This window comes from Salvia splendens, chromosome 3, assembly GCF_004379255.2.
Source record: "Salvia splendens isolate huo1 chromosome 3, SspV2, whole genome shotgun sequence".
In the NCBI taxonomy this organism is placed as follows: Eukaryota; Viridiplantae; Streptophyta; class Magnoliopsida; order Lamiales; family Lamiaceae; genus Salvia; species Salvia splendens.
Window position 1 is genome coordinate 20,832,006 of NC_056034.1, and position 10,166 is coordinate 20,842,171.

Consider the following 10,166-nt stretch of genomic DNA (forward strand, 5'->3'; position numbering starts at 1 on the left):
ATCGTTAGATCACAAGATCCAATGGACTCACAAATTTTTTATGTTTTACATATATTTGCATTTAGGATAAAATACATCTCTATATTTGCATGTATATATAAACATGAGTTATATTATTCACCCAATACAAAAAAAAAACGGCCAATTGATGAATCCAAAAAAGTAACCGCTAATCAATTTCAATATTATATGTGCATAAATATCATTATGAATCAATATTATTATAATAATACTCCTCGTTCTTGATTAAATGTTCTATATCTAATTTGTACGCATTTTAAAAAATTCTTTGACTTTATAAAATAAAAAGATTAAAAAAGTTAGTTGAATATGAGGTCTACTTTTATATATTGATTTTAGAGTAAAAGCTGAAACGGGTCATGAACATATGCCCATTTTATGATTTTGGTCATATACTTTATCTTTTGAATTTTTGTATCCTGAACATTTGATGCTCTTTTTATTAGCACTATAAATACCTGCAAGTATACAGAGTAGGAATAGTATAGCTAAAGGTCAGTACCGGATATCGATCACGGGGAAAACAATCACAGACTGGCTACCCTCTACTAAGCTTCGTTCACTATATGGAAAATCAAAAGTTTTGAGAATTTTGAAAACTAAAAACAATTTGAAAGCAAGTAAACAACTAATTGCAAGTAAATAAAGAGTTAAAATATGAGAGATAAGAGAATTCCATGGATGTGCGTTCACAGTTATGGTTATACAAATTCCAACTACAATACCCTAGCACAGCTTTACTTTAATAGAACGAGTCACATAAGCTTTGTCCATCCGGCACAAGCGTAGATTACTAACACTAGAGTTGTCAATCCTAGATCCGTAACTCCCAAAAGTTCCTAAGACCCTTGAAAAGTCCTCACTCTCAATTAACAGTGCCGTTTTAAGGGAAGCTAATTGTAGTGTCTACTAAGTAGACCTAACTCGCCAACCCCTCTCACGATTATGTAGCAAGTTATATTAATTCATCACCGAATGTGTCACTCAAACGTGAAACATTATCCAACAACTTAGGGAAGAAACGAAGTAAAAACAAAACGGATATTAAATAGAAAACGGAATTGTATAACCAAAGTCGTTACTAACACATCCCTAGAATCCTATGAATTTAGTTACACATAATTGAATAAGCTAAAAACATAGCTCGTAGGGAAAACAAAGTGAACATAAGAACTAAAGCAATAAAACCCAAAGGTTGAATCCTTGTAGCCTTGATCATCTCTTGATTCCTTCTTCAACCTCTTGCACAACGAAGAACTCTCAAATTTATGCTCTAGAATTAAATGGCAAAAAGAGGATCCTTAATGAAGAGGTTTGGTGGCGGTATTTATAGGGAAAATTCGAGCTCTAGCAAATAAGGTAAAAAGTGGCTAAGTTTGGTAAATCTTGGGGAGAAAGTAGGTCAATTTTGTGCGCCGCATTTTCCCAGCGGGCCGCTGCACCTTGGCCAGCGGTCGTTGCATGGTGATCCGTAGCCTCTGCCTCATGGATAGCGGTCGCTACACTTCATCCCTGCGGTCGCTGGAAATTGTCCCGTAGCTTCTGGATCATTCGGAGCGGTTGCTGCGCACTACCCAGCGGTCGCTGGGCGAGTTCTTCGTTTCAGCACATCTTTCTCCGGAGCGGACTGCTACTGCCTCAACGGTCGTTGAGCCCCAGCGGTCGCTAGCTGTCTCGCAGTGGACCGTTGGGCGTCTCGAATTGTGATTTTGACATTAAAAACGGACCGCTAATACCAAAATAGATAAAATATGCAAAATATGGACATGGATTGTGATTTTTACATTAAAAACAGACCAAATAAAGGCCCTAAAACAGTGCAAAATCCGAGCGTATCAACATTTCAACTCGGATCACAATTGGTCCTACACTAACAATTCCGTCAATTTTTAAATGGTTTTAACTCGATTTTGACTGATTTTTAAACGATTTTAACCTGAATGAGACTTTTAAAACCATCAAAATCGGGTTAAAACCATTTAAAAATTGACAAAATTGTTAGTGTAGAATCAATTGTGATCCGAGTTGAAATGTTTAGGATGCAAAAATTCAAATGATAAAGTATAGGACCGAAATCGTAAAATGGGCATATGTTCAGGACCAGTTTTGGCCTTTACTCTTGATTTTATAATAAAATATGAGTAGAATGAGTTAGTGGAATGTAAGGTCCACTTACTAAATATAGTAATTGTGAAATTCAACATTTATTGGCGGATGGATGAAAAAGGAGAAATGGGACATTTAACGGCGGACTGGGAAGTATACAATAAAGGATACTTGATGTACTCCCTCCGTCCCGACCTAATTGAGACGTTTCTATTTTAGCACATGATTTTAGAAAGTGTTGTTTAGTTTATTAAATCATTAATAGTAAAGTATTATAAAGAGACTAAAAGTAGAAAAGAGAAATAGAGAATAAAGTAAGGGTGTGTTTGAATCGTAAATAGAGACATTTAGAATGCATTTAATGGCCCTATATGGTGTTTGATTTGTTGGTTAAATTTTATGTGCATCCTACTCAATGGACAAGGGTCGTTGAATTAAGGCTGAAAATGACTGTTTTTTTCATGAAAAAATTAGTGATAAGAATCTATGCAACACTATTTCAATCTTAAATTTCCTGAAATTACTAATATAGCCTTCAGTCTTCGAAATATAGAAAAGTCAGAGGATAGTTTTGGAATTTCCTACTATAATATGACTTTAAATAACAAACCAAACATGTGTTATATATTAAGGACTATAGATAACATACCATCAATTCAAACACCATAAATAGAAATGGAAAACCAAGAAAAACATTGTTGCAAAATAGTTGTGTTCGTATCTAAATGAAAGAAAAACTCTAATTCAAACACCCCTAAGAGTGAAAATAAGCAAGAATGAGAATGAAAGAAGATAAGAGGGAAAAATAGAGGATAGGAGGGATAAAGTAAGAGAGAAGTGATCGAAAGAGTAAATCTATACTATACATAAAAGCTCGGTTTTTTTGGGGGGAATTTTAAGGGACTTCCCACCTGATTTCTAATTTCAGTTTTGGAGGGAATTTTGCAAATTGCTATCAGCCACCTCTCACTACCATACATTGAACAATAGTTAAAATGACCCCACCACCCTTATGCATTAAAACCAGTAGTTAATAGCATCCTTTTTAGTTGTAAAGCTGACTAAACATATAATCAACCAGATATATCGCATCATTTATACATACATACAAGCCATTTTGTATGCATATGAAACCCATAGCATAACAAGATTTTCCCACCAAAAAAAGTGTAGGTTTTCCCTCCAAAAAAAAGTGTAGGTTTTCCCCCATTGAAAATCTTGATTCAACTTCTTTATCACCCAATAAGACCTATACTCCATCTCAAAAGGCAAATGACATGATTTTCTAAAAACTAATTGATAAGGAGACATACCTATAGGATATTTGTATGTGGTACGGTATGCCCACAATGCATCATCCTAACGGAGTGCCCAATCCTTTCTATTAGTGCTCACTGTTTTCTGTAAGACGGACTTGATTTCCCTAATTGCAAGCTCGGTCTGCCCATTGGCTTGGGGGTGATATGGCGAGGTGACTTTGTGCTTGACTCCATATTTGTCCAATACGTTGTCTAGCCACCTATTGTTGAAGTGAGATCCTCCATCGCTGATAAGGCTCATTTCATGCATCGGTTTAAGGGTAAAATGTATGCTACTTGATCGGTTTATTGCGCAAAACAAGTGTTAAATGTGCAGAAATACCACTTGACCAAGGCAGCAAGGCCGAACTGATCAAGCAAGTACAAAAGGCGATAAAAGGCCAAGAATCAGGGGAGTTGATCAAGGGAGAGTGATCAAGCAGTTAGGCGGGGACCGCTGGCTTCTAGAAGAAGAACACGTGAGGAAATGAGCTGGATATGGCACACCATTCTGTTAGAAGGGGACACGTGCTACCTTATGAGACGCAAGGACGGAGCTGAGTCAGGAATCTGTTACTTAAAAGAGTCGTCATTCTAGAAGGAAGGGCACGTAGCAATCAATGATTCGCTCATTCTCAGCATGAGCGAATATTCCCTGTCAAGATCGTTATCCAGCTGGAGGCCGAATCAAGCTTATAAATAGAGGGTGTGCCATCACAAAGAGGGGATCCGACACTTTACTTAGTTATCTAGCGTAGTTCAGCTCTCCAGTTTAGTTCAGTTCTCTAGCTTAGCTTAGATATCTTAGTTAAAAGGGCGACCGAAGGGAGCGCTGCAGAATACTCATTTCTGTTAGCATTATCTTAAGTTTCCCGCTGAGATTCTTCTCAGTTCTTACCACTTTCTTAGCTTCCGAAGTGTTAGCTTAGTTTAAATTTCACGCTGTACTCTAGTTTAATCAAAGTTATTTTCATTTACATTCTCGCATTTACTTTTCTGCTGTTAACTGCAATTCACGCTGTACTCACACACTCGACACACCAACTTCTCTGTGGGATCAACCCAGAATTTGCCGTTGTACTGTTAAAGTTGTGCAAAATTGGGAGTTTATAAATTACTTTGGCAAGAAAGAAAGAGCGAGAGCAAGACTGCAGTGATTAAGTGGGAACGACAATTTGCTAACTGATCCGACCGGTTCGGTTATCATTCCATATAACTTGATCCGCATTCTAATCGCGTTTTCGCCTCTTTCCAAGCCCCGCCAAAATGGCGCCGTTGCCGGGGAAGCATGGTGTTATTTTATGTTTGTGTGTAGTGCGTAGGAGTAAATAGTTTTATTTCTTTCTTTTCTCATTTGTTTTTCCTGCTGTTGATGAGAATGTACTGTTAGGGTTTTGTATACTAGAAATCACCTTTCGAGTGATTGGATACTATAAAACTCTACTTGTTATTTTCCAATGAATAAAACAGATTATTTTTGTCATAATGTTGTTATGTTTCACATTTAATGGTTGTTTATTGCATATTTAAATGTATAAGAACGTAACAAAGTCTAAGTCTTTGTTCTAGTAGACCGGTTGTGGGCGTCGTCCACTTTAAGGTAACACGGTCAGTTCTGAACAAAGAAAAAGAAGAATTTCACAACCCAGATAGGCCTAGACTACCTATCGTGAAAGGTTGCAATGTCAGTCCGATTATTTCTAAGCCTTATTGAAATAAGATGACGTTGGTGTGGTATAGCACTGAATGGATCTAACAACAAGACGAGTCTTTATGCTATCTACTGAAAGACGAGGTCTTGATAATAATTCCTTAATCAATGTACGTTAGTATTGAGCATACGATATTGAGTATCTACTACTTTGACTTACCAAAGGTGCGGGTTTTTCGTAACCCAACGATCCAGGTATATTGGGTAGTGGTGATCATTATCTAGCGGTGCTAGGATTGCTATTACGTTGAATCGTGCGCGAGGAGAGTCTCGTTTGATAACATCCACAAGAGGAGCTCGAAACAAGGTTTTATTATTCGGAACCTAGCTAGTTGGAGTTTGATTACTCTATGAATAATAAATAAGAGTTTCTTGCTAAGTCCACTCTTGGAGATTAAATATGTTGATTAATTAAGTCCATAACAGACATTAATTAATTAATGGATGTTTCTATCTTAAGCGCGGGAAATGAATTGAACGCAAATAAAGGAAACCCGGAATACTTGTAATTTCGGATTTGGAAAGACAGTGCAATATTACTTCTGTAGTGGCTGCTTGTAATATTCCAATATAAGCTTATATTAAATTGTGGGTTCAATTTAATTAGTAAAAAGCTAATTGAGTGAGGCTTGATCCAATTCTTCCTTAGATCCCTGACTGGGCCCAATTTGTGACTTAATATAAATAGGAGAATAAAGGAGACAGAAAACACCTTTTTTTCTACATAAAAATTTCGTCCCCCTCTAGAGAGAGAGTTCGAAATTTGTGCCTCCTCCGTGAGCAGTTTCTGTCTTCCATTATTCGAGTCCTTGTACGTTGGTGAGATTTGCCCACACAAATATCAGCGTATAGTCCGGGACACCAGTCAGAAGATCCGAGGTCTTGTATTGAAGATCTTCACATGGAGACGGAGCAAGCCATCATCAATTCTTGATTGAATCAACGAGGTAAATTGGCTAATTCCGTAGTAAGCATGTTTTAGGGATTTTATATGCTAAAGCATGTTTTAATTCAAGTTATGAGCATGATACATGTGATAATTGCGCGAATAGAATTTGTCTGAATAATCTGCTAAATAGATCAAATTCATGTGATCAGATATTTATGCACGCTTCCGCTGCCAACCCCTTCAGGTACCACCAAGGCGATTACTGGAATCATCCCTTTATATACAGAAGAACTAACACTCAGTGGAGAATCCAGGAAGCCGGCGTAGTGACCACTCGTTACAGAGCCGCACAAGCAGCAGCAGCCACCGAGCAGAACACAAACCCACCACCACCTGAACAAGAAGAAGTAAAAATGGCCCTTGTCCCTGACGACTCGGGAATCGGCTCTCTATACGCTCATGATGAGAGAGAGCCCATACATGCCATCGCCGCTACTCCTGGGATGCGGACCATCGCAATCAAATCAGGAGTACTGGTCGTTTTGTCCCACTTCTATGGCCTTTCGAAGGAGTGTCTGTATGCTTTTCTGGAGGAATTCTACCGATACTGTGATACTCAGCCCGTGCCAGCTGGATCCACATCCGAAGATTACAGGCTTAAGGCTATTCCCTTCGTTTTGAAGGTGGACGCGGGTGTCTGGTTGTCTAGGCTGCCAGAAGGATCCATCAGGACTTGGGCCGAATTCCACATGATATTCCTCGATCGTTTCTTTCCAGCATCGAAAACAAGTGCCCTGAAAAGGGAAATTACAGAAGCCAGACAGGAGTATGACAAGCCCCTCGGCCAGTACTGGGACAGATTCCAAGGTTTGCTTCAAGCATGCCCCAACCACAAGATAGAGGAGAAGGAAGTCTACTCTGTTTTCTACATTGGACTTACTGTGGATAGTAAGAACAACCTCAACCTCGCAGCTCAAGGGGAATTCTCGAAAACCGCATTTAGCCAAGCCAAAAATATCCTGGAGAGGCTTATTGAGGCCAAGCGGTCGTATGAAACATCTCGAGGGCAATATAGGAGAGGAGCAGTGCATGTGGCAGAGGCGCGGGACGATGAAAAGTTGTGGCTCGATTTGAGCAGCTGGAAAAAAAATTGCTAGAGGCAGTAGAGAAAGCCAGGCCACCTCCACCACCTACACCAAAAGAGCCACAGTATGTGCCGCAGCCATCACCACCAGAAGAGCATCACTACTACTATTGCGAGTTTCCCCCTGAGATAGAGCTGCAGGCCCAAGCAAATGCCGTTGGCCACTGGAACGCGAATGGCAACTGGATCCAGGGGAAGCAGAGAGATGCTCCATGGAGGGACCACCCCAATTTTCGATGGACTGATCAGGATCAAGGCAAACCACTCCAGTTATTAACCCAGCAAGTACAACTCTCTGAAGGGCAACCCAACTGGCCCGCACGGATCCAGAATAGACCAAACTCTGGAGGAAACAGAATACAGAACGTACCTCAAGGAAACTGGTCCAGTGGAGGACATCCCAACTGGTCAAGCAGACAACCGGAGGGAAACTAGGGGTATAGACAGCAAGGCCCTTAGTTTAGCAACCAGGGAAGGCAGCCAAACAACCAGATGGTCACGTACATCCCACCATACCTACGGGGAAATCAGCACCCTGGAAATCAACAGTACAACCAGCTGCGATATCAGCAAGAACACTACGGGAAATCTGACTACCCGCAACCCAACTATAGTGGGGGACTACCGAATCAAAGATACGACCGACACCCCAACGAAGGCCACGGAGATATGTTGGTACCGCACCATCCAAATGATGCGATGCGGGAAATCCAGGAGGCTCAGAAAGAGCAGCAGGCGGCGTTGGAAATGCTGACGAAACAACTCTCTCAAGTTGTAGAGTCGCTGGGCGAGTTGAAGGGGAATGAAGCCACTATACAACCACCTGGTCGCGAGAATATTAGTGAAGTATCCTTGAGGTCGGAAAAAATCTACCAAAGCCCCAGCCATCCTGCGATATCTCCAGCAACTGGTTCCGGACAAAGCCGTGAGGGAGAGGGAGAGGGAGAATCCAATGTTGAAGATCGAGCAAAAGAAAAAGGCAAGGAAAAGGTGGGAGGTGAAGCCTCAGAAGAAAGTCAGAAAGAAGAAGCTGAGAAGGTTAAGCCATATCCGTACCGCGGAATGGTGACAAGAAGGAAAGAAGCCACAATCGATGTGGCAAATATGTTCAAAGATGTAGACGTGAAGGTGCCGTTTTTAACGGCATTAAAAATGCTCCCGATCAGCAAATTCATTAAGACTACCTGGCAGGGAAGGTCAATGAGGAAGGGAGACTAATTACAGACGAGAACGTCTCTGCCGTAATCCAGAGAAGTGACCTCCCCTCCAAGAAAATTGATCCTGGAATGTTCACACTCCCTATTTCTATCGGAGACATCCAGGTGGAGCACGCGATGTGTGATTTAGGCTCATCAATCAACGCTCTGCCATACTCCATCTATCGGAAGTTAGGAGCGGTCAAGCTCGTCGACGCTGACATAATGATACAGTTGGCCGACAGATCGTGTATTCACCCAAAGGGGATTCTGGAAGACGTGAGTGTTAAGGTGAATAACTTTCTATACCCAGCTGATTTTTTGTGATCAAAATGACGGAACCCGCGACAAAGGAGTCGAGTGAAGTCCTACTAGGACGATCGTTCCTGTCAATAGCCAGCACTATTATAGACATCCGAAATGGGACGATAAGCCTGGATTTCAAGGGAGAGCAGTATACGTTCAATATTGATGAAGCCGTGAAAAAGCCAGCTGACGGCAAAAACGTATACTCCATAGATGTGACTGAGCCCTTGGTACAGGAGTATTTGGAGGAAGAATTATTAAAGAGACAGTTCACTGACTCCGCTGCAGATAAGGAGGTCGAAAAAGAAGTGGAAGAGTGGTACGATACCATGAAAGTCAGAGAGATGGACGACCAGGCCGTCGTGAAAGCAATATCGGAATTTTGCGGGCGCCCGAGGCCAGCTGGGTCAAGTAGGACAGATCAAGTTTCTAGCTTAGCGAAACGGCTTGATCAAGGCAAGACACTGGAACAAGAGGCAGCAGAGAACCCTCTGCCCAATGAAGAGCCAAAACCTGCAAAGGAATTGAAACCTCTTCCAGCACATCTAAAGTACGCCTACCTAGGTGAGGGAGAAACAATGCCCGTTATCATCAACAACCACTTGACCCAGGGGTAGGAAGACAGATTGTTGGAAGTATTAAGAAGAAATCAGAAGGCTATTGGCTGGAAGCTGACAGATTTAGTGGGCATCAGCCCAGACTTATGTAAGCATCACATCCGGTTGAAGGAAGGAGCCAAGCCACACCGCGACCAACAACAGAAACTCAACCCCAACATGAGGGAAGAGGTGCTGAAGGAAATTGTCAAGTTGGTTTCAATCGGAATTATCTATTCCATTCCCGACAGTAACTGGGTCAGCCCAGTGCACATGATGCCTAAGAAAGGAGGGATTCAAGTGGTGAAAAACGAGAAAAACGAATTAATCCCGACAAGGCCCGTTACTGGATGAAGAATGTGCATAGACTATAGGAAACTGAACCAAGCCACAAAGAAAGATCATTTCCCTCTGCCGTTCATTGATCAAATGTTGGAGAAGTTGGCAGGGAAACAGTACTTCAGCTTCCTGGATGGTTATAGTGGCTATTTCCAGATCGCTGTAAATCTAGATGACCAAGAAAAGACGACATTCACCTGCACTTACGCTTACAGGAGGATGCCCTTTGGCATCTACAATGCTCCGGGCACTTTCCAGAGATGTATGATGAGCATTTTCTCGGACCTGTTGGAAGATTGTATTGAGATCTTCATGGACGATTTCACTGTCTACGGGGATGATTTTGATCAAGGGCTGCATAGCCTGAACAGGGTATTGGAAAGATGCCGCCAGAAGGACTTAGTTCTGAACTTCGAGAAATGCCATTTTATGGTTACTGAAGGAATAGTTTTGGGCCACGTGGTATCAAGCAGGGGAATAGAGGTCGACCCAGCAAAGGTAGCAGTCATTGCAAAACTCCCATACCCTACCAACCAGAAGGAGATCAGAGCCTTTTTAGG